The sequence below is a fragment of the Haematobia irritans genome, chromosome 1, assembly GCF_050003625.1.
Source record: "Haematobia irritans isolate KBUSLIRL chromosome 1, ASM5000362v1, whole genome shotgun sequence".
In the NCBI taxonomy this organism is placed as follows: Eukaryota; Metazoa; Arthropoda; class Insecta; order Diptera; family Muscidae; genus Haematobia; species Haematobia irritans.
Genome location: NC_134397.1, coordinates 22487390 through 22508443, shown reverse-complemented (window position 1 = coordinate 22508443; position 21054 = coordinate 22487390). Strand labels below are relative to the sequence as shown.

Sequence of the window (21054 nt, the reverse complement as noted above, 5' to 3'; positions counted from 1 at the left end):
GTGAAATATGAACAAGTGGTTCGTGTCCTGCCGATATTGTGATATTGTGTTGTGTTGTATTGTGTCATGGATGCTTTCGATTACGTTGATGGTGGCAAAGAGATAGTATTGCGATGATTATTTCCCCACACCCTCGTCAAGAGGGCGAAAATGGGGATAGATAGAGGATTGTGGAGTGTGGATAGACTCCCGAGGATGAGACTACATGACTTCAATTACCATTGCTATGTTTTCTGTCTAAGCCATACAGGATGTATGGCATGCCTTTGGTATTACCGGTGCAAAGGACAATTGAAGCTTTGGCCTATAGACATACACATCGCCACGTAAAATTATTCAAACATCCTGTTTGGCGAATGTTGAATGTGATGCAGTTGAAAACTGTCTTTGATTTCGAACTTAATTTGCAACCACTGTTGCCACAGTTGATAGAGTTCTACCAAAAATGGTAAATTTTTTACTGTTTGGTAGATTGGTAGAATTCTTGATGTATTGGTGGATTACGCAAAATATTCCTCTCTAACTAAGAGGTAGATCAATTTTCTATAGAAATAAAATTTTGACAAAACTTTCTATAGAAATTAAATTTATCTATAGAAATAAATATTATCTATAGAAATAAAATGTTGACAAAATTTTCTGTAGAAATAACATTTTGACAAAATTTACTACAGAAATAAAATTTTCACAAAATTTTCTATAGAAATAAAATTTTGACAAAATTTTCTATAAAATAAAATTTTGACAAAATGTTCTAAAGAAATAAAATTTTGACAAAAATTTCTAAAGAAATAAAATTTTGACAAAATTTTCTAAAGATATACATTTTTTACCAAATTTTCTAAAGAAATAAAATTTTGACAAAATTTATACAAAGAAAATTTTCTATAGAAATAAAATTCTGACTAAATTTTCTATAGCAATAAAATTTTGACAAAATTTTCTACAGAAATAGATTTTTGACAAAGTTTTCTATAGAAATAAAATTTTGACAAACTTTTCTATAGAATGAATTTTTGAAAAAATTTTCTATATACAATTTTGACTAAATTTTGTACAGAAATAAATTTTTGACAAAACTTTCTATAGAAATTATATTTTGAAAAAATTTTGTAAAGAAATAAAATTGTGACAAAATTATCTATAAAAATAAAAATTTGAAATAATTTGCTAGAGAAATAAAATTTTAACAAAATTTTCTATAGAAATAAAATTTTGACAAAATTTTCTATAGAAAGAATATTGTGACAAAATTTTTTATACAAACAAAATTTTCTACAGAAATACATTTTTGACAAAATTTTCTATAAAAATGAAATTTTGACAAAATTTTCTATAGACTGAATTTTTGAAAAAAAAAATTTCTATGTAAAATTTTGACTAAATTTTATACTGAAATCAAATTAAGAAAAAAAATTTCTATAGCAATAAAATTTTGACAAAATTTTCTACAGAAATACATTTTTGACAAAATTTTCTATAGAAATAAAATTTTGACAAAATTTTCTATAGAATGAGTTTTTGAAAAAAATTTCTATATAAAATTTTGACTAAATTTTGTACAGAATGAATTTTTGAAAAAAAAAATCTATATAAAATTTTGACTAAATTTTGTACTGAAATAAAATTAAGAAAAAATTTTCTATAGCAATAAAATTTTGACAAAATTTTCTACAGAAATACATTTTTGACAAAATTTTCTATAGAAATAAAATTTTAACAAAATTTTCTATAGAAATAATATTTTGACAAAATTTTTCATAGAAAGTAAATTTTGACAACATTTTTTATACAAAGAAAATTTTCTATAGAAATAAAATTTTGACAAAATTTTCTATAGAAATAAAATTTTGACAACATTTTCTATAGAAATAAAATTTTGACAAGTTTTTAAAGAGATAAAATTTTGACAAAATTTTCTACAGAAATACATTTTTGACAAAATTTTCTATAGAAATAAAATTTTGACAAAATTTTCTATAGAATGAGTTTTTGAAAAAAAATTTTCTATATAAAATTTTGACTAAATTTTGTACAGAATGAGTTTTTGAAAAAAATTTTCTATATAAAATTTTGACTAAATTTTGTACTGAAATAAAATTAAGAAAAAAATTTCTATAGCAATAAAATTTTGACAAAATTTTCTACAGAAATACATTTTTGACAATATTTTCTATAGAAATAAAATTTTAACAAAATTTTCTATAGAAATAAAATTTTAACAAAATTTTCTATAGAAATAACATTTTGACAAAATTTTCTATAGAAAGTAAATTTTGACAACATTTTTTATACAAAGAAAATTTTCTATAGAGATAAAATTTTGGCAAAATTTTCTATAGAAATAAAATTTTGTCAAAATTTTCTACAGAAATAAAATTTTGACAAAATTTTCTATAGAAATAAAATTTTAACAATTTTGTACAGAATGAATTTTTGAAAAAAATTTTTATATAAAATTTTGGCTAAAGTTTGTACTGAAATAAAATTAAGAAAAACTTTTCTATAGCAATAAAATTTTGACAAAATTTTCTACAGAAATACATTTTTGACAAAATTTTCTATAGAAATAAAATTTTGACAACATTTTCTATAAAAATAAAATTTTGACAAAATTTTCTATAGAAAGTAAATTTTTATAGAAATAAAATTTTGACAACATTTTCTATAGAAATAAATTTTTCTAATGGAATAAAATTTTGACAAAACTTTCTATAGAAATAAAAATTTTGTACAGAATGAATTTTTGAAAAAAATTTTCTATATAAAATTTTGACCAAATTTTGTACTGAAATAAAATTAAGAAAAATTTTTCTATAGCAATAAAATTTTCTACAGAAATACATTTTTGATAAAATTTTCTATAGAAATAAAATTTTAACAAAATTTTCTATAGAAATAACATTTTGACAAAATTTTCTATAGAAAGTAAATTTTGACAACATTTTTTATACAAAGAAAATTTTCTATAGAAATAAAATTTTGGCAAAATTTTCTATAGAAATAAAATTTTGTCAAAATTTTCTACAGAAATAAAATTTTGACAAAATTTTCTATAGAAATAAAATTTTGACAACATTTTCTATAAAAATAAAATTTTGACAAAATTTTCTATAGAAAGTAAATTTTGACAACATTTTTTATACAAAGAAAATTTTCTATAGAAATAAAATTTTGACAAAATTTTCTATAGAAATAACATTTTGTCAAAATTTTCTACAGAAATAAAATTTTGACAAAACTTTCTATAGAAATAAAATTTTGACAAAATTTTCTATAGAAATAAAATTTTCTATAGAAATAAAATTTTGACATAACTTTCTATAGAAATAAAATGTTGACCAAATTTTCTATGGAAATAAAATTTTGACCTAACTTTCTATAGAAACTAAGATTTTGACAAAATTTTCTATAGAGATAAAATTTTGACAAGTTTTTAAAAGGATAAAATTTTGACAAAATGTTCTATAGAGATAAAATTTAGACAACATTTTGATAGAAATAAAATTTACACATTTTTTATAGAAATAAAATGTTGACAAAATGTTGTATAGAAATAAAATTTTGTCAAAATTTTTCTATAGAAATGAATGTTTGACAAAATTTCTATAAAAATAAAATTTTGACTAAATTTTCTGTTGAAATGGAATTTTTACAAAATTTTCCATATAAATAAGATTTTAACAAAATTTTCTCCAAATTTTCGTAGATTATTTTTGGCACGAGTGGCAACCGTGTTTGTAACACCAAAACAAAAGCCTGGTTGCCTATACATGTGGATGTGGGAATAATCATTTGCCTATATTGCAGAATGTATGTCATTCGTTCAATGCTCGTATGAGATACTCGTATATGTGAAGAATGGGAAAATCTATAGGGATCTCATTTTCTCACAATGTCTATAGTGGCATACCTATTTTAGTGAGATCAAGCATTCATCATTCAATTCTCTGTAGAACAATACCAATGGAAAAAGTACCACAGGTTTGTATGTGTGTGAGCGAGTGTGATTTTTTTCACATTTTTGCTTTCCTGTCCAATTTCCCTGTATGTATGTGAGTATGGGAATCTTGTTGCTTACTTTCTCTCTGAAGTATAACTCACGCACGCATACACATGCAGGCAAACACTCGCACACTTGTACTTATCTACGAAAAGAAGTTTCTACGTGCCATAAATTTCAATATTTGTATTTCTTTGTGCATCAGCCTGGGCTCATTGCTGTGGAAGAATTGCTTACCACTGATGATGCGGATGCGAATGCGAATGTTGATGCTAATGCCATATTCATACAGGTTCGTTAGTTAGCTAATGCTGGTTGAAAGTAGAACAAGTGAAAAAAAGTCCCTAAAAGAAATTGAAATATTCCCTAGGTATAACATTTATGAAATGTGAATCAAGATGAAATTGAAGAACTCTCTCTGCTAGTTAGGAATGTTAAAGGTTAAAATCAAAACAAAATAGGCAAATGTAGTAAATGTTCCATACACGTTAGAACTAACTAGAAACCAAGTTTTTGAGTTGAGGACCTTTGGTGAATTATGTTTTTCATTCACATATGTGGCTTTATGAAGAAAGGATTTTCGTTAGTGCTAAAATTCTTATGGTAAAACAAAAATATTTCGTTCAAAAATTCGGGCAGGCCTAATGAGGAGTAGGATTGAAAACAAGTAGACTGAAAAATATTGACCAAATGGAAAAGATAATGAAACCTCAATGCTATTTTCGCAAAATTAATTTCGTTACAATAATGAAACTTTAATTAAAACAAAATAATGCAAAGTCATTTCTTTAAAAATTTTTTGATTTCTACCTTATTGGACAAATTTGCTTCTCACAGAGGTTCCAGTAGTCAAATCTGGTAATCTTATAATGTAGGGCTAGTTAAATATTTGCAAGGATATTAGAAGACTATACGAGGGATGCCTTTTTATACGTTTATAGGTTAACATAGTGCAACACCCAGAAGGAGACGACATAGACACATAGTGTCCTTGGCAATTATGCTCAGTCGATCTAGTCTTGTTGTCTGGGAACATATTTTAGTTATCAAATTCTAGGTCACAGTTTATGTCCAATCAAATTTGGCACAAGTATGTGTTTTGGTTCACAATAAACTCTATTGATTTTGGAAAAATCGAATAAGATTTAAATATAGTTCATTTGTCCGATATACACTCATATGGCACCAGAGGCCATAGTTTTACTCCGAGCTACGTGAAATTTTGCACAGAGAGAGAGAGAGAGTGCCATTTTACCTGTGTATGCTAAGTTCGATTGAAATCGGTTCAGATTTAGATATAGCTCCCATATAAAGCTTTCGCCCGATTTACACCCATATGGCCCAGAGCCCACATTTTTACTCCAATTCACGAGAATTTTTGCACAGGGAATAGAATTAAAATTAGAGCCATGCTTGTAAATTTTGGTTGAAATCGGTTCAGATTTATATACTGCTTCCATATAAATCTTTCGCCCGATATACACTTATAGGGCCCCTAAGTACGTATGCCACAGTTGGTAGAATTCTACCAAAAATGGTAGATTTTTTACTGTTTGGTAGAATTCTTGATGTTTTGATAGATTTTGCCAAATATTCCTCTCCAACTAATAGGTACTTCACAAATTTTCGATGAAAACAATCAAATTTTGATAAAATTTTCTATAGAAATAAAATTTTGATAAAAATTTCTATAGAAATAAAATTTTGATAAAATCTTCTATAGAAATAAAATTTTGATAAAATTTTCCATAGAAAAATATTGACAAAACTTTCTAGAGAAAAATTTTGACAAAATTTCCTAAAGAAATAAAATTTTGACAAAATTTTCTATAGAAATAAAATGTTGACAAAATTTTCTATACAATATAAAATTAAAAAAAAAATATCCTATAGAAATAAAATTTTGAAAAAAATTCAATAGAAATAAAATTTTCTATAGAAATAAAATTTTGATAAAATTTTCTATAGAAATAAAATTTAAAAAAAATCCTATAAAAATACAATTAAATAAATGTTCCTATAGAAATAACTAATAGGTGCTTCACAAATTTTCGATAAAAACAATAAAATTTTGATAAAATTTTCCAAAGAAAAATTTTAACAAAATTTTCTAAAGAAATAAAATTTTGAAAAAATTTTCTATAGAAATAAAATTTTTTGTAGAGTTTGTAAGGCTTGAGATCATGTTGTAATAAAACAAAATCAAACGCAGTTTCGAGCAAGTAACTTTGTCTTATTAAAAATATTAAAAATTTAATTTCCCTGAGAACGGATAACGATGGTGTTCGAAATATTGGAAAGAATTAAAAATAAAACAGTATAAAAAACTAAGATTTTTTTTAAGATTACAAAATGACCTCAAGCCTTACAAACTCTTCAAATAATTATACTAAAAGGTCAACCATAAACAACTACAAGAAATAAAATTTTGACAAATGTAATTTAAAAAAAATTCTTAGAATGAAAAATTTCAATAGACATAAAAGTTTGACAAAATTTTCTATACAAATGAAATTAAAAAAACTCTTATAGAAATAAAATTTTGATAACATTTTCAATAGAAATAATATTTTGACAAAATTTTCTATAGAAATAAAATTCCTCTAGAAATAAAATTAAAAAAAATCCTATAGAAATAACTATTAGGTGCTTCACAAGTTTTCGATAAAAATAATCAAATTTTGATAAAATTTTCTATGGAAAAAAATGTTCTAAAGAAATAAAATTTTGACAAAATTTTCTATAAAATAAAATTTGGACAAAATTTTCTAGACAATTAAATTTTTGACAAAATTTTCTATAGAAATAAAATTTGGACAAAATTTTCTATACTATTAAATTAAAATAAAAATTCCTATAGATAAAATTTTGCTAAAATTTTCAATAGACATAAAATTTTGCTAAAATTTTTAATAGAAATAACATTTTAACAAAATTTTCAATAGAAATAAAATTTTGACCAAATTTTCGATAGAAATAAAATTTTGACAAAATTTTTTATAGAACTAAAATTTTGACAAAATATTCTATAGAAATAAAATTTTGACAAAATTTTTTATAGAACTAAATTTTTGACAAAATATTCTATAGAAATAAAATTTTGACAAAATTTTCTATAGAAGTAAATTTTTGACACAATTTTCTATAGAAATAAAATTTTGAAAAAAAAATTATAGAAATAAAATTTTGCTAAAATTTTCAATAGACATAAAATTTTGACAAAATTGTCTATAGAAATAAAATTTTGACAAAATTTTCTATAGAAGTAAATTTTTGACTAAATTTTCTATAGAAATAAAATTTTGCTAAAATTTTCAATAGAAATAACATTTTGACAAAATTTTCAATAGAAATAAAATGTTGACCAAATTTTCTATAGAAATAAAATTTTGACAAAATTTTTTAAAGAACTAAAATTTTGACAAAATATTCTATAGAAATAAAATTTTGAAACAAATTATAGAAATAAAATTTTGCTAAAATTTTCAATAGAAATAACATTTTGACAAAATTTTCAATAGAAATAAAATCTTGACCAAATTTTCTATAGAAATAAAAGTTTGACAAAATTGTCTATAGAAATAAAATTTTAACAAAATTTTCTATAGAAATAAAATTTTGACAAAATTTTCTATAGAAGTAAATTTTTGACTAAATTTATATAGAAATAATATTTTGAAAAAAAAAAATATAAAAATAAAGTTTTGAAAAATGTTCTATAGAAATAAAATTAAAAAAAAGATCCTATAGAAATAAAATTTTGATAAAGTTTCTCTACATCAAATACACTGAAAAAAAGCATGTCCGGTTTCAAAGATTTTTTCTTTTATACTAATGATTTTGGTATTGATTCCAAGCCAAAGATGCGGAGAATTGAAGTAAGGATACTTTTAAGACAGAATTGTCTTTTAAATATAAGTTTTGGGCACTTAATTCTAGGCAGCAAATTTTAATTTATTCGTTTTTTCTGTTTTTTTCTTAATGTGTAGTTAAAGTCATTTAAAAATGTGTTAAAGACAACTTAAATTTTCAAATTCAGACTCGATTTCAAGTAGAAATTTTGCTATGTCTCAAGTAAAAATCGTCTTTAAACTAAAGTGTTGGATAACGTCTCGTATTTTTAGACGCTTTTTTGCTTGGTTGTCAAGATGCAAAAAGACAAACAATTTTAAGACAATTTCTTTAACTTTGAAGAATTTTTCACAATTATTAAAGACAAGATAACCTTAGGTTAGGTTAGGTGGCAGCCCGATGTATCAGGCTCACTTAGACTATTCAGTCCATTGTGATACCACAGTGGTGAACTTCTCTCTTATCACTGAGTGCTGCCCGATTCCATGTTAAGCTCAATGACAAGGGACCTCTTTTTTATAGCCGAGTCCGAACGGCGTTCCACATTGCAGTGAAACCACTTAGAGAAGCTTTGAAACCCTCTGAAATGTCTCCAGCATTACTGAGGTGGGATAATCCACCGCTGAAAAACTTTTTGGTGTTCGGTCGAAGCAGGAATCGAACCCACGGGCATGCTAACCATTGCACCACGGTGGCTCCCAAGATGACCTTAGTCAAACAAAATTTTCTTTTATTTTAAGATACCCATTTTGAATTTGAATCATTTTTAATTTGAATCACTGGAAAAAAGACTTTATACAAAAGTTCATCGTCTTTCGGGCAAGGAAAAAAACTTTATATCAGAGAAATGCGTCTTCTATGCTAAGCAAAAAACGCATTCGTATTTTAAAGACATGAAATCTTTGGTCAATATTCTTTTCAGTGTATATAATATTCTTTTTAGTGTATATAATACTCATAAAAGTTTTCAACAATTTCTTCACATATGTTTTCACAATTTTATCTCAAACCTTTTGTGGTAAAATTCATTTCAATTTGCCATATTCCATTTAGAAATAAAACATTTTCATTAAGCCTTTTTTTATGGCCATTGAGAAATGTTGAGTTTTTCCAAGATCTCTAATTTTGTTCATTTGTTCTTCTATGTTCACTCATTATCTTTTAATTACGTGCAGCATATTTCCTTAACATTTATTGGCATATTCTTATGCAGACATTTGGAAACATTTCATCAACCACAAAAACAAGATGCTCACACGCACACTTGTCATCATTAAAATTTTTATAGCCTTAATTTAGTCTCAATTGTGTTTTGTGAAGCATATCTCACTTAGGCTATTTTGATCAATGGGAAGGCTAAAATAATTAGAGGCCTCATGATAAAACAAGCAGATCCAGAGGATAACTGTTATAGAGGATAGAGGATACTTGGCTGATATAACATATCAAATACAGTAAAACTTCTCAGAATTAGAAACCCACGTTTGCCTAAATTTTGTCCACATTTGGCAGGTGCCCTGTTATGAGAAGTTAATTTGATTGTGTTAATATAGCAAATGTCTCATGATGATTGTCCACTTTTTGGAGGAATCCGGTATTCGAAGTTTGAGAGGTTTCACAGAACATATATTCCTCCCTAGTCTGTACGCCAGTTATTCGTAACTGAGGCAATACCTACGGGACGAGCAAACTTTAATTTATTCTCTGCTGGGTTTTCAAATAAATTATTCAAAAAATATTGTTGATGACTTGCTTCCATTAAGAAAATGGCAATAATTTCGATTCCCCATCACCATAATTTTCTTTCAAGAGCCTCGAGGCCTCATCTTTAAATTGCCCTTAGTTTCCCCCCCAAAAAAAAGGACAATCACCAAAGACAGTAAAACAGGAAGGAAGGATGTATGGTATATGTTTGCAAAGAATATTGACTGTCATCGTCTGTTTGCCTTTGCCATTGCCATTACTTAAGCCCAAACAATTGGCATTTAATTTCTTGGCAGACACGTACTTCATTAAGTCAACACTTACATGTGCTTCAAAGAATTCTAATAGATTTGCCTTTTGCATTCATTTAGTATTTCTAGAATTGCCATTGCTATTGTGTGTTTTGACTATTTTCCATACCTAGTACTTGGAAACTTCGAGTCCATGTCCTGTTGTTGATTTCATTCAGGGACTGGAATGGGATGGAAGAAAACTAGAGACCATTGACAAGGATGCAACAACTACAAATGCCTAGAAACCTACGCATTTTCGAACACATCTATGGATGTTCATTTTAGTTATATGCTTCTAAGATATTTATTTGTGTACTTTGGCTAGAGACTTTAATGAAATGTTTTGACAAACATTTTCTCATGGTTCTGGGCAATATTTGGAGGACTTTGCAAAAGGCAAACCATTCAAATGTCTTAGAAGAGATGGTAGTTAGACAGATATTGAGCTATAGGGAAAAGCTTTTGTCCATTCAGATAGTTGAAATTAAAATAAATATTTGTATAAAAATTTAAGAAAACGCATGAGTGGTTTCCAAGTGATCTAATTATCTTTATGGAGAAAAATTTTATGATGGAAGTTTTTTGTCCATAAGGAGTCTATGTCACGGTCGGCACCCGCACCAAAAACAATTTACCAAAATTTGGAGAAAATTTTAACAAAAATTCAAAATTTTATTTCTATAGAAAATGTTCACAAAATTTTATTTCTAAAGAAAATTTTGTCAACATTTTATTTTTATAGAAAATTTTCACAAAATTTTATTTCTATAAAATTTTAACAAAATTTCCTTTTTATAGAAAATTGTGTTAACATTTTATTTCTATACAAAGTTTTGTCAAAATTTTATTTCTATACAAAGTTTTGTCAAAATTTTATTTCTATACAAAATTTTGTCGAAATTTTATTTCTATAGAAAATTTTGTCAAAATTTTATTTCTATAGAAAATTTTTGTCAAAATTTTACTTCTATAGAAAATTTTGTCAAAATTTTATTTCTATAGAAAATTTTCACAAAATTTTATTTCTATAAAATTTTAACAAAATTTCCTTTTTATAGAAAATTGTGTTAAAATTTTATTTCTATAGAAAATTTTGTGAAAATTGCATTTCCATAGAAAGTTTTGGCAAAATTTTATTTCTATACAAAGTTTTGTCAAAATAATGTCAAAATTTTATTTCTATAGAAAATTTTGTCAAAATTTTATTTCTATAAAAATTTTGTCAAAATTTCATTTCTATAGAAAATTTTGTCAAAATTTTATTTCTATAGAAAATTTTCACAAAATGTTATTTCTATAAAATTTTAACAAAATTTCCTTTTGATAGAAAATTGTGTTAAAATTTTATTTCTATAGAAAATTGTGTTAAAATTTTATTTCTATAGAAAATTTTTAATTTCCATAGAAAGTTTTGTCGAAATTTTATTTCTATAGAAAATTTTGTCAAAATTTTATTTCTATAGAAAATTTTGTCAAAATTTTACTTCTATAGAAAATTTTGTCAAAATTTTATTTCTATAGAAAATTTTGTCAAAATTTTACTTCTATAGAAAATTTTGTCAAAATTTTATTTCTATAGAAAAATTTTCACAAAATTTTATTTCTATAAAATTTTAACAAAATTTCCTTTTTATAGAAAATTGTGTTAAAATTTTATTTCTATAGAAAATTTTGTGAAAATTGCATTTCCATAGAAAGTTTTGGCAAAATTTTATTTCTATAGAAAGTTTTGTCAAAATATTGTCGAAAATTTATTTCTTTAGAAAATTTTGTCAAAATTTTATTTCTTTAGAAAATTTTATCAAAATTTTATTTCTATAGAAAATTTTGTCAACATTTTATTTCTATAGAAAATTTTCACATAATTTTATTTCTATAAAATTTTAACAAAATTTCCTTTTTATAGAAAATTGTGTTAAAATTTTATTACCATAGAAAGTTTTGTCAAAATTTTATTTCTATACAAATGTCTTCAGAAAATTTTTGGCAAAATTTTATTTCTTTAGAAAAAATTATCAAAATTTTATTTTTATAAAAAATTTTGTCAAAATTTTATTTCTATAGAAAATTTTGTCCAAATTTTATTTCTATAGAAAATGCTGTCAAAATTTTATTTCTATAGAAAATTTTCACAAAATTGTATTTCTATAAAATTTTAACAAAATTTCCTTTTTATAGAAAATTGTGTAAAATTTTATTTATATAGAAAGTTTTGTCAAAATTTTATTTCTATACAAAGTTTTGTCAAAATTTTATTTCGATACAAAGTTTTGTCAAAATTTTATTTTTTTAGAAAATTGTGTCAAAATTTTATTTCTTTAGAACATTTTATCAAAATTTTATTTTTATAAAAAATGTTGTCAAAATGTTATTCCTATAGAAAATTTTATTTCTATAGAAAATATTGTCAAAATTTTAGTTCTTTAGAAAATTTTATCAAAATTTTATTTTTATAAAAAATTTTGTCCAAATTTTATTTCTATAGAAAATTTTGTCAACATTTTATTTCTATAAAAAATTTTGTCAAATTTTATTTCTATAGAAAATTTACAATTAATTTTTAATTGAAATTTCTTCAATCACAGAAATGACAATACCGACATGAACTAAAATATGAGCAAATATCCTAAGTTCGGCCGGGCCGAATCTTAAATACCCACCACCATGAATCAAATAATATTATTGTTTCCTTTGAAAACTCTTCGTCAGGTTACATGAAAATATATCGAATTTCACGTGGATTTGATGACAGATACACTGCCAAGCCATCATATAAACCAAAATGTAAATCGTGGCTGTAGAGTTAATTTAAAATTCCTCTAAATTTTGAATTACATACAAATCGGATAAAACTTACGGTGTCTAAAAGCCCAATAAGTCAAATCGGGTGATACGTCCCATTTTATTGCTATAGAAAATTTTGTGAAAATTTTATTTCTATTGAAAATTTTGTCAAAATTTTATTTCTATAGAAAATTTTGTTAAAATTTTATTTCTTTAGAAAATTTTATCAAAATTTTATTCTTATAGAAAATTTTGTCAAAATTTTATTTCTATAGAACATCTTGTCAACATTTTATTTCTAAAGAAAATTTTTGTCAAAATTTTATTTCTATAGAAAATTTTCACAAAATTTCCTTTTTATAGAAAATTGTGTTAACATTTTATTTCTATAGAAAATTTTGTCAAAATTTTATTTCCATAGAAAGTTTTGTCAAAATTTTATTTCTATACTAAGTTTTGTCAAAACTTTATTTCTATTGAAAGTTTTGTCAAAATTTTATTTCTATACAAAGTTTTGTCAAAATTTTATTTCTATAGAAATTTTTCATAAAATTTTATTTCTATAGAAATTTTTAATAAAATTTTATTTCTATAGAAAATTTTCACAAAATTTTATTTCTATAGAAAATTTTGTCAAAATTTTACTTCTATAGAAAATTTTATTTCTATAGAACATTTTGTTAAAATTTTTTCAAAATTTTATTTCTATAGAAAATTTTCACAAAATTTTATTTCTATAAAATTTTAACAAAATTTCCTTTTTATTTCTATTTTTATAGTATAAATTGTGTTAAAATTTTATTTCTATAGAAAATTTTGTCAAAATTTTATTTCCATAGAAAGTTTTGTCGAAATTTTATTTCTTTAGAAAATTTTGTCAAAATTTTATTTCTTTAGAAAATTTTATCAAAATTTTATTTTTATAAAAAAACTTGTTAAAATGTTATTTCTATAGAAAATTTTGTTAAAATTTTATTTCTATAGGAAATTTTATCAAAATTTTATTTCTATAGAAAATTTTGTCAAATATTTTGTATAGGAAATTTTATCGAAATTTTATTTCTATAGAAAATTTTCACAAAATTTTATTTCTATAGGAAATTTTGTCCAAATTTTATTTCTATAGGAAATTTCGTCCAAATTTTATTTCTATAGGAAATTTTGTCAAAATTTTATTTCTATAGAAAATTTTCACAAAATTTTATTTCTATAGGAAATTTTGTCAAAATTTTATTTCTATAGCAATTTTAGCAAAATTTTATTTCTATAGAAAATTTTGCAACATTTTATTTCTATAGAAAATTTTGTCAATATTTTATTTCTGTACAAAATTTTGTCAAAATTGTATTTCTATAAAAATTTTGTAAAATTTTATTTCTATAGAAAATTTTCACAAAATTTTAGTTCTATAGTATATTTTGTCAACATTTTATTTCTATACAAAATTTTGTCAAAATTTTATTATGCAAAATCTACCAAAACATCAAGAATTCGAGCAATCTAGCAAACAGTAAACAATTTACCAATTTTGGTAGAATTCTACCAACTATGGCAACCCTGATATATGTTATGTAATGATGAACCGATATGAACCATTTTTTGCATGGAACCGGATCAGATAAAATTTTCTACTCCAATAGGCTACAGAAGTCATATCTACGATTCGATTTATATGAGAGCTAATTATGGACCAATATGGACTGAGTTTTGTAAAGATTGATTGAAGCCAGTTACTAACATCAAGTATAAAATTTCAATCAAATCTCTGAATAAGATGTCACAACTTATATAGGATTACTTGAAATTTCTAAATAAATATAGTTTTATATCAACACATATTATTTGTATGAAAAATTGATGCTCCCAACATAATATGTTATAACACATCTATCCCCAACCCGTAACACTTTTTTTTTAGACAGAACATATGATAAACATACTTTTCTATGCGTGTAGCTCCCAATAATAACTTTATATCAAAATGTAATTTAAGAAATAGGATACGAAATTTCAACAAAAATATCTATATCCTACTTTCTTGATAAATCTTGAATTTTTTAGTATCCAATTATCTCTCAACGAAACGAAACAAAACAATCCTTAATTAAAATATTTTTCTTTATCATTTTAATTTGTCATAATGCTCGCACACATGTACTACACAAACAATGTCTTAAGAAATTCTGTTAAATTCATCTTTAAATGTTTCCCACACTCAAGCACATACACGCGCACAGTCAAACAGCTATAAAAATACACCTGTCATTCTCTGGTGGCTGATAACAAGACATTCATTTAATACCATGTGAATGATAACTCTCTCTCTCTCTCTCTGCATGTCTCTCTCTCTCTCTCTCTCTGCCTACACTAATTTTTTGCCACATAACCATTTTAATTAGTCAAACTTGTATGTAGTTATTTCTAGGAAAGAAACATGTCCTTGCAGATATAATTCCAAACCATTGTCCTTACTTTGTATGTGAGCATTTTTCAAGAGAGTTTGTGTGCGTATGTGTGTGTGTGTCAACAGGATATCCTTTCTTTGTAATTGGTTACAAGGAAACGTAAGAAACAACAACAGCAACAATAAACGAACCAACATTCTTTGGATTTTTCATACTTTGTTGCATACTTTCCGGTATGTTTACGCATATTCACACGTTTACACGAATACAACGCTACCACTATACCTAGATAAATGTATGGTAGTAGTAGTCGTAGTGCTAGTAGTAGTACATGGATTATTATCCTTTGGGATTTTTATTAAAATCCCTCGTTCACGTTTTCTCTTATCTTTTGTGTTATTGTTTGTCATGGGTACCTGTGTGTGTGTGTGTGTTGGTGAGTGTGCATGTGAATTTTCTCTGAGGAAAGATATTTAAGTATTGGTGCCGGAAGGAATGTTTTTACTCTGAGATTCCTTTCACAGTCGTGTACTTAATTAGTATGCAAAGCTGTTGGTTTAATGTTATACTCGCACACACACACATACACTCCCGGGTACATTTATACCTACATGCATTTGTATTTATAAGCATTAAATTATGGCAAAGAAAAATTTGCTCAGAATATCTCAAGATATCAATCTACAGTTGGAAGGTGTGGAAAAGAATGTAAGGATTATGAGAAAGAGGAAGAGATTATAAATGGGCCAAAATGGGATATTTAGAGTGTTTGTAACTCTAATGGGTTAATGGTTTAAGTCTTCTCTAAGCTTTAAAACAGGTTAATGTAAATTTTAATTCCATTTTAAAGAATTTATGTTCAAATATTTAAGATTACAGCAACTTAAGTAAAGCGACCTAAATTCCATATAGGGTATACTGTCTTATACAAAATCAAGCAAGGAAAGTCTAAAGTCTGGCGGGGCCGACTATATTATACCCTGCACCACTTTGTAGATCTAAATTTTCGATGTCATATCACATCCGTCAAATGTGTTGGGTGCTACATATAAAGGTTTGTCCCAAATACATACATTTAAATATCACTCGATCTGGACAGAATTTGATAGACTTCTACAATCTATCTATAGACTCAAAATTTAAGTCGGCTAATGCACTAGGGTGGAACACAATGTTAGTAAAAACAAGTAAGGAAAGTCTAAAGTCGGGCGGGGCCGACTATATTATACCCTGCACCACTTTGTAGATCTAAATTTTCGATGTCATATCACATCCGTCAAATGTGTTGGGTGCTATATATAAAGGTTTGTCCCAAATACATACATTTAAATATCACTGGATTTGGACGGAATTTGATAGACTTCTACAATCTATCTATAGACTCAAAATTTAAGTTGGCTAATGCACTAGGGTGGAACACAATGTTAGTAAAAAATAAATATGGGAAACATTTAAATCTGAAGCAATTTTAAGGAAACTTCGCAAAAGTTTATTTATGATTTATAGCTCGTTATATATGTATTAGAAGTTTAGGAAAATTAGAGTCATTTTTACAACTTTTCGACTAAGCAGTGGCGATTTAACAAGAAAAATGTTGGTATTTTGACCATTTTTGTCGAAATCAGAAAAACATATATATGGGAGCTATATCTAAATCTGAACCGATTTCAATCAAATTTGGCACACATGACTATATTACTAATTGTACTCCTAGTGCAAAATTTCAAACAAATTGGGCCAAAACTCTGGCTTCTGGGGCCATATAAGTCCATATCGGGCGGAAAATATATATGGAAGCTATATCTAAATCTGAACCGATTTCAATCAAATTTGGCACACATGACTATATTACCAATTGTACTCCTTGTGCAAAATTTCAAGCTAATCGGCATAAAACTCTGGCTTCTGGGTCCATATAAGTGTATATCGGGCGAAAGATATATATGGGAGCTATATCTAAATCTAAATCGATTTCAACCAAATTTAGCACGCATAGCTACAATGCTAAATCTACTCCCTGTGCAAAATTTCAACCAAATTGGGCCAAATCTCTGGCTTTTACGACCATATTAGTCCATATCGGGCGAAAGATATATATGGGAGCTATATCTAAATCTTAACCGATTTCAATCAAATTTTGCACACTTGACTATACGACTAAGTGTTATGTTTGTACAAAATTTCAAGCAAATCGGTATAAAACTCTGGCTGTTGGGTCCATATTAGTACATATCGGGCAAAAGATATATATGGGAGCTATATCTAAATCTGAACCGATTTCTTCCAAAATCAATAGGGTTCTATTCTGATCCAAATTAGGAACATGTGCCAAATTTGAAGGCGATTGGACTTAAATTGCGACCTAGACTTTGATCACAAAAATCTGTTCACAGACAGACGGACGGACGGACAGACGGACATGGTTATATCGACTCAGGGACCCACCCTGAGCATTATTGCCAAAGACACCATGTGTCTACCTCGTCTCCTTCTGGGTGTTACAATCATATGCACTAATTTATAATACCCTGTTCCACAGTGTGGCGCAGGGTATGATTAGAGCCTAGATTTAACGACAGATAACGCCCTAAAAAACTGTCTTTATTTTAAAGAAGCCGCATCTGTAGTTCGGTTCAAATATTTGGATCAAAATGAAAAAATTTTTTTTGAGTGTACTGGAAGCGGATAAACCACCATTTGTATGCAAGGCGCGCATGCTAACCATTGTACCACGGGGTTTCCCTAAACCCATGGAAGTGTCAAAAGCCATGGAAGTGTCAAAAAGTGCAAGAGCTCACCGATGCACAAAAATTTAGACTGGAAAGAGCCAAGAAAGTGCTTCGTTTGCACGAACTTCAGTTATCGAATTTGATTTTCTACGAAGAGAAGCCATTTCAAATTAAGCTGTTCGTGAACAAACAAAACGATTCGGATTATTTGCCAAAGAGGTCAGCTGAAAATGTACAACTTCGATTAGTCTCCAGATGGGAACAGTGTGGGCTCTCCGTTTGTATTCATCAAATGCTGAATAGTATAGGGAAAATATACCAGTATCGAAGCCTTCCCCAGACAAACGTTTAGGCCGCAAACAATTGACTCAACAACAGGACTCAGTACCATCGCACTCAGAACTCGTCAATCAAGAATGGCTTAAAAAGGATGTTCCTTGTTTCATTCCACCGCACCACAAAATGTGGGTCGCCGCAATAGCCGATGATCAAAATAAATGGCCAATATTATAGGGAAAATTTCCTAAAGACATTATTGATGTACTGGACAGACACGAATAGGCCGCAGAAAATGGATATTCCAACAAAACTCAGCATCATTGCACACAGAATGCGTCAACCATGAATGGCTTAAAAAGAAAGTTACTCGCTTCCGTTCCTTTGGCTCTGGGGCATTTATACTGCCTTGGAATATTAGAGAGTAAGGTTGGCACTAAAATATACCAAACTGTCGTTGTTAAAACCAGGAATGGACCAAAATACCTCAGACGAACTATCGTGCAGTATGTGATGGCTTTAACGGCCGTTTGAAGGATACAATTCGTGTCAATGGCAGCCAATTCGATCAAATCTTGACTGATTCAAAAATTTGATGTTATTGCCGACATTTTTTGCTTTTGAAAAACAAAATTAAAAAAATAAATAAAATAATTGTACTTTACATTGTTGCATTACATATAAGGGTGGCTGATATATAGTGTATGTTTGATTTTTAAATGATTGAAATTCTTGTACACAGTTCACTTTCATCCAGTCTGCAAAAATTCCCGTTAAAGAATCATGAGTGATATTTGGTTTTTCTTTCTGGAAAAAATGACTAATATTGTTAACCTTTGCCTTCACATACCACATCTTAATCAATTTAATAAAGTTCACAAATACTGCCCTCAACAATTGATGGGAGCATAGACTAACCCATCTATGTATGTACATGATCATCAACATGCAAATGTACAAGGCATCACACGTATGCCTTTTTGTGTTGAAATTGCTATAGAGAACCGCAAACTAATTTGAAGAGGAAACTAACTAAGCGACCATCCCCAGTTTTTTTTTGTTTTTGTTTTTTGAAAAGGAAAAACCTCTAGGAAAGACCCTGTCCTGGAAAAAAATGAACAGCAATTGTTTGTAGGCAAAAAAATTCAAAAACTTTTTTTGTCCTAACATAAAACGATGTTTTTCAATCTACAAATGTGAAAATAACAAAGTTTGAATGGAACATAAAAAAAAACAACTCAGGACAAAAAAACATAAAACCACTATCACCACCCCTACTACAAGTCAATGCCGCTGAACTTTTAATGGAAAACGCAATAATCTACACCGATGGCCAAAAACACAAATTGCTGTGGATAGCATAGTAGAACTTTCCCTCTGTGACAGCATAGATTTGGAGGTGTGAAACTTAAAGGTTAGTTACACTCAAAAAAAATAAAATAAATAAATAAAAAACTCACAATAAAGACAAATACAAAGAGGAGAAAATAAAATGATTTTAGGGGAATTTTTAAGGAAAAATTATTTTAAAGGGGAAATTATCAATAAAATAAAATTTTATCAAAACTATACTCCTATAAAAAATTTGGTCAACATTTTACTACTACAGAAAATTATGTCAACATTTTATTTCGATAGATAATTTTGTCAAAATTTTATTTCTATGAAAAATTTTTTTAAATTTTATTTTTATAGAATTTTTTTTTTAAATTTTATTTCTATAGAATTTTTTTTTTTTAAATTTTATTTCTGTAAAATATTTTGTCAAAATTTTATTTATGTAGAAAATTTTGTTCTATAGGAAATATTCTCAAAATTTTATTTCTATAGAAATCAAGAAATCATCAACATTTTATTTCTATTGAAAATTTTGTCAAAATTTGATTTCTATTGAAAATTTTATTTGTATAAAAAATTTTGTCAAAATTTTATTTCCATAGAAAATTTTCTCACGATTTTTTTTGCTATATAAAATTTTCTCAAATTTTATTTCTATAGAAAATTTTCTCAACATTTTATTTCAATAAAAATTTATGTCAAAATTTTATTTCTATAGAAAAATTTTTTTTTAAATTTTATTTCTATAGAAATTTTTTTAAAATTTTATTTCTGTAAAATATTTTGCCAAAATTTTATTTCTGTAGAAAAATTTGTTAAAATACTATTTCTGTAGGAAATTTTGTTCTATAGGAAATTTTCTCAAAATTTTATTTGTTTAGAAATCAAAAAATCATCAACATTTTATTTCTATAGAAAATTTTGTCAAAATTTTATTTCTATAGAAAATTTTGTCAAAATTTTATTTCTATAGAAAATTTTGTTAAAAACTTATTTTTATAGAAAATTTTATCAAAATTTTATTTCTATTGAAAATTTTGTCCAAATTTTATTTCTATAGAAAATTTTGTTAACATTTGATTTCTATAGAATATTTTGTCAAAATATTATTTCTATAGAAAATTTTGTCAAACATTTATTTGTAAGAAAATGTTGTCAAAATTTTATTTCTATTGAAAATTTTGTCAATTTTGTTTATTTCTATAGAAAATTTTGACAAAATTTTATTTCTATAGAAAATTTTGTCAAAATGTTATTTCTATAGAAAATTTTGTCGACATTTTATTTTTATAGAACATCTTTTAAAAATTTTATTTCTATAGAAAACTTTGTCAAAATTTTATTTCTATAGAAAAATTTTTCAACATTTTATTTCTATATAAAATGTTGTCAACATTTTATTTCTATAGAAAATTTTATTTCTATATAACATTTTTTCAAAATTTTATTTCTATATAGAATTTTGTCAAAATTTTATTTCTGTAGAAAATTTTGTCAACATTTTATTTTATTTATTTCATATTTATACTTATAAGTAAATTATAATCATAAATTAAGATAAAGCTATAACATCGAAAGTCTTAAGCTTTAGCGTATGTGTATATAAACTTATTGTAGTATTTAATACAATTTTGTGGTTCTTGACGTTTGTCAACATTTTACTTCTATAG

At 25.8% G+C, this 21054-nt stretch overlaps 1 protein-coding gene across 1 annotated transcript in view; it reads right to left on the bottom strand.

The window, feature by feature from the left end:
• LOC142222260 (uncharacterized) overlaps window positions 1-21054 on the bottom strand; it is a 287823-nt gene that overhangs the window by 185658 nt on the left and 81111 nt on the right. The window lies entirely within an intron of this gene.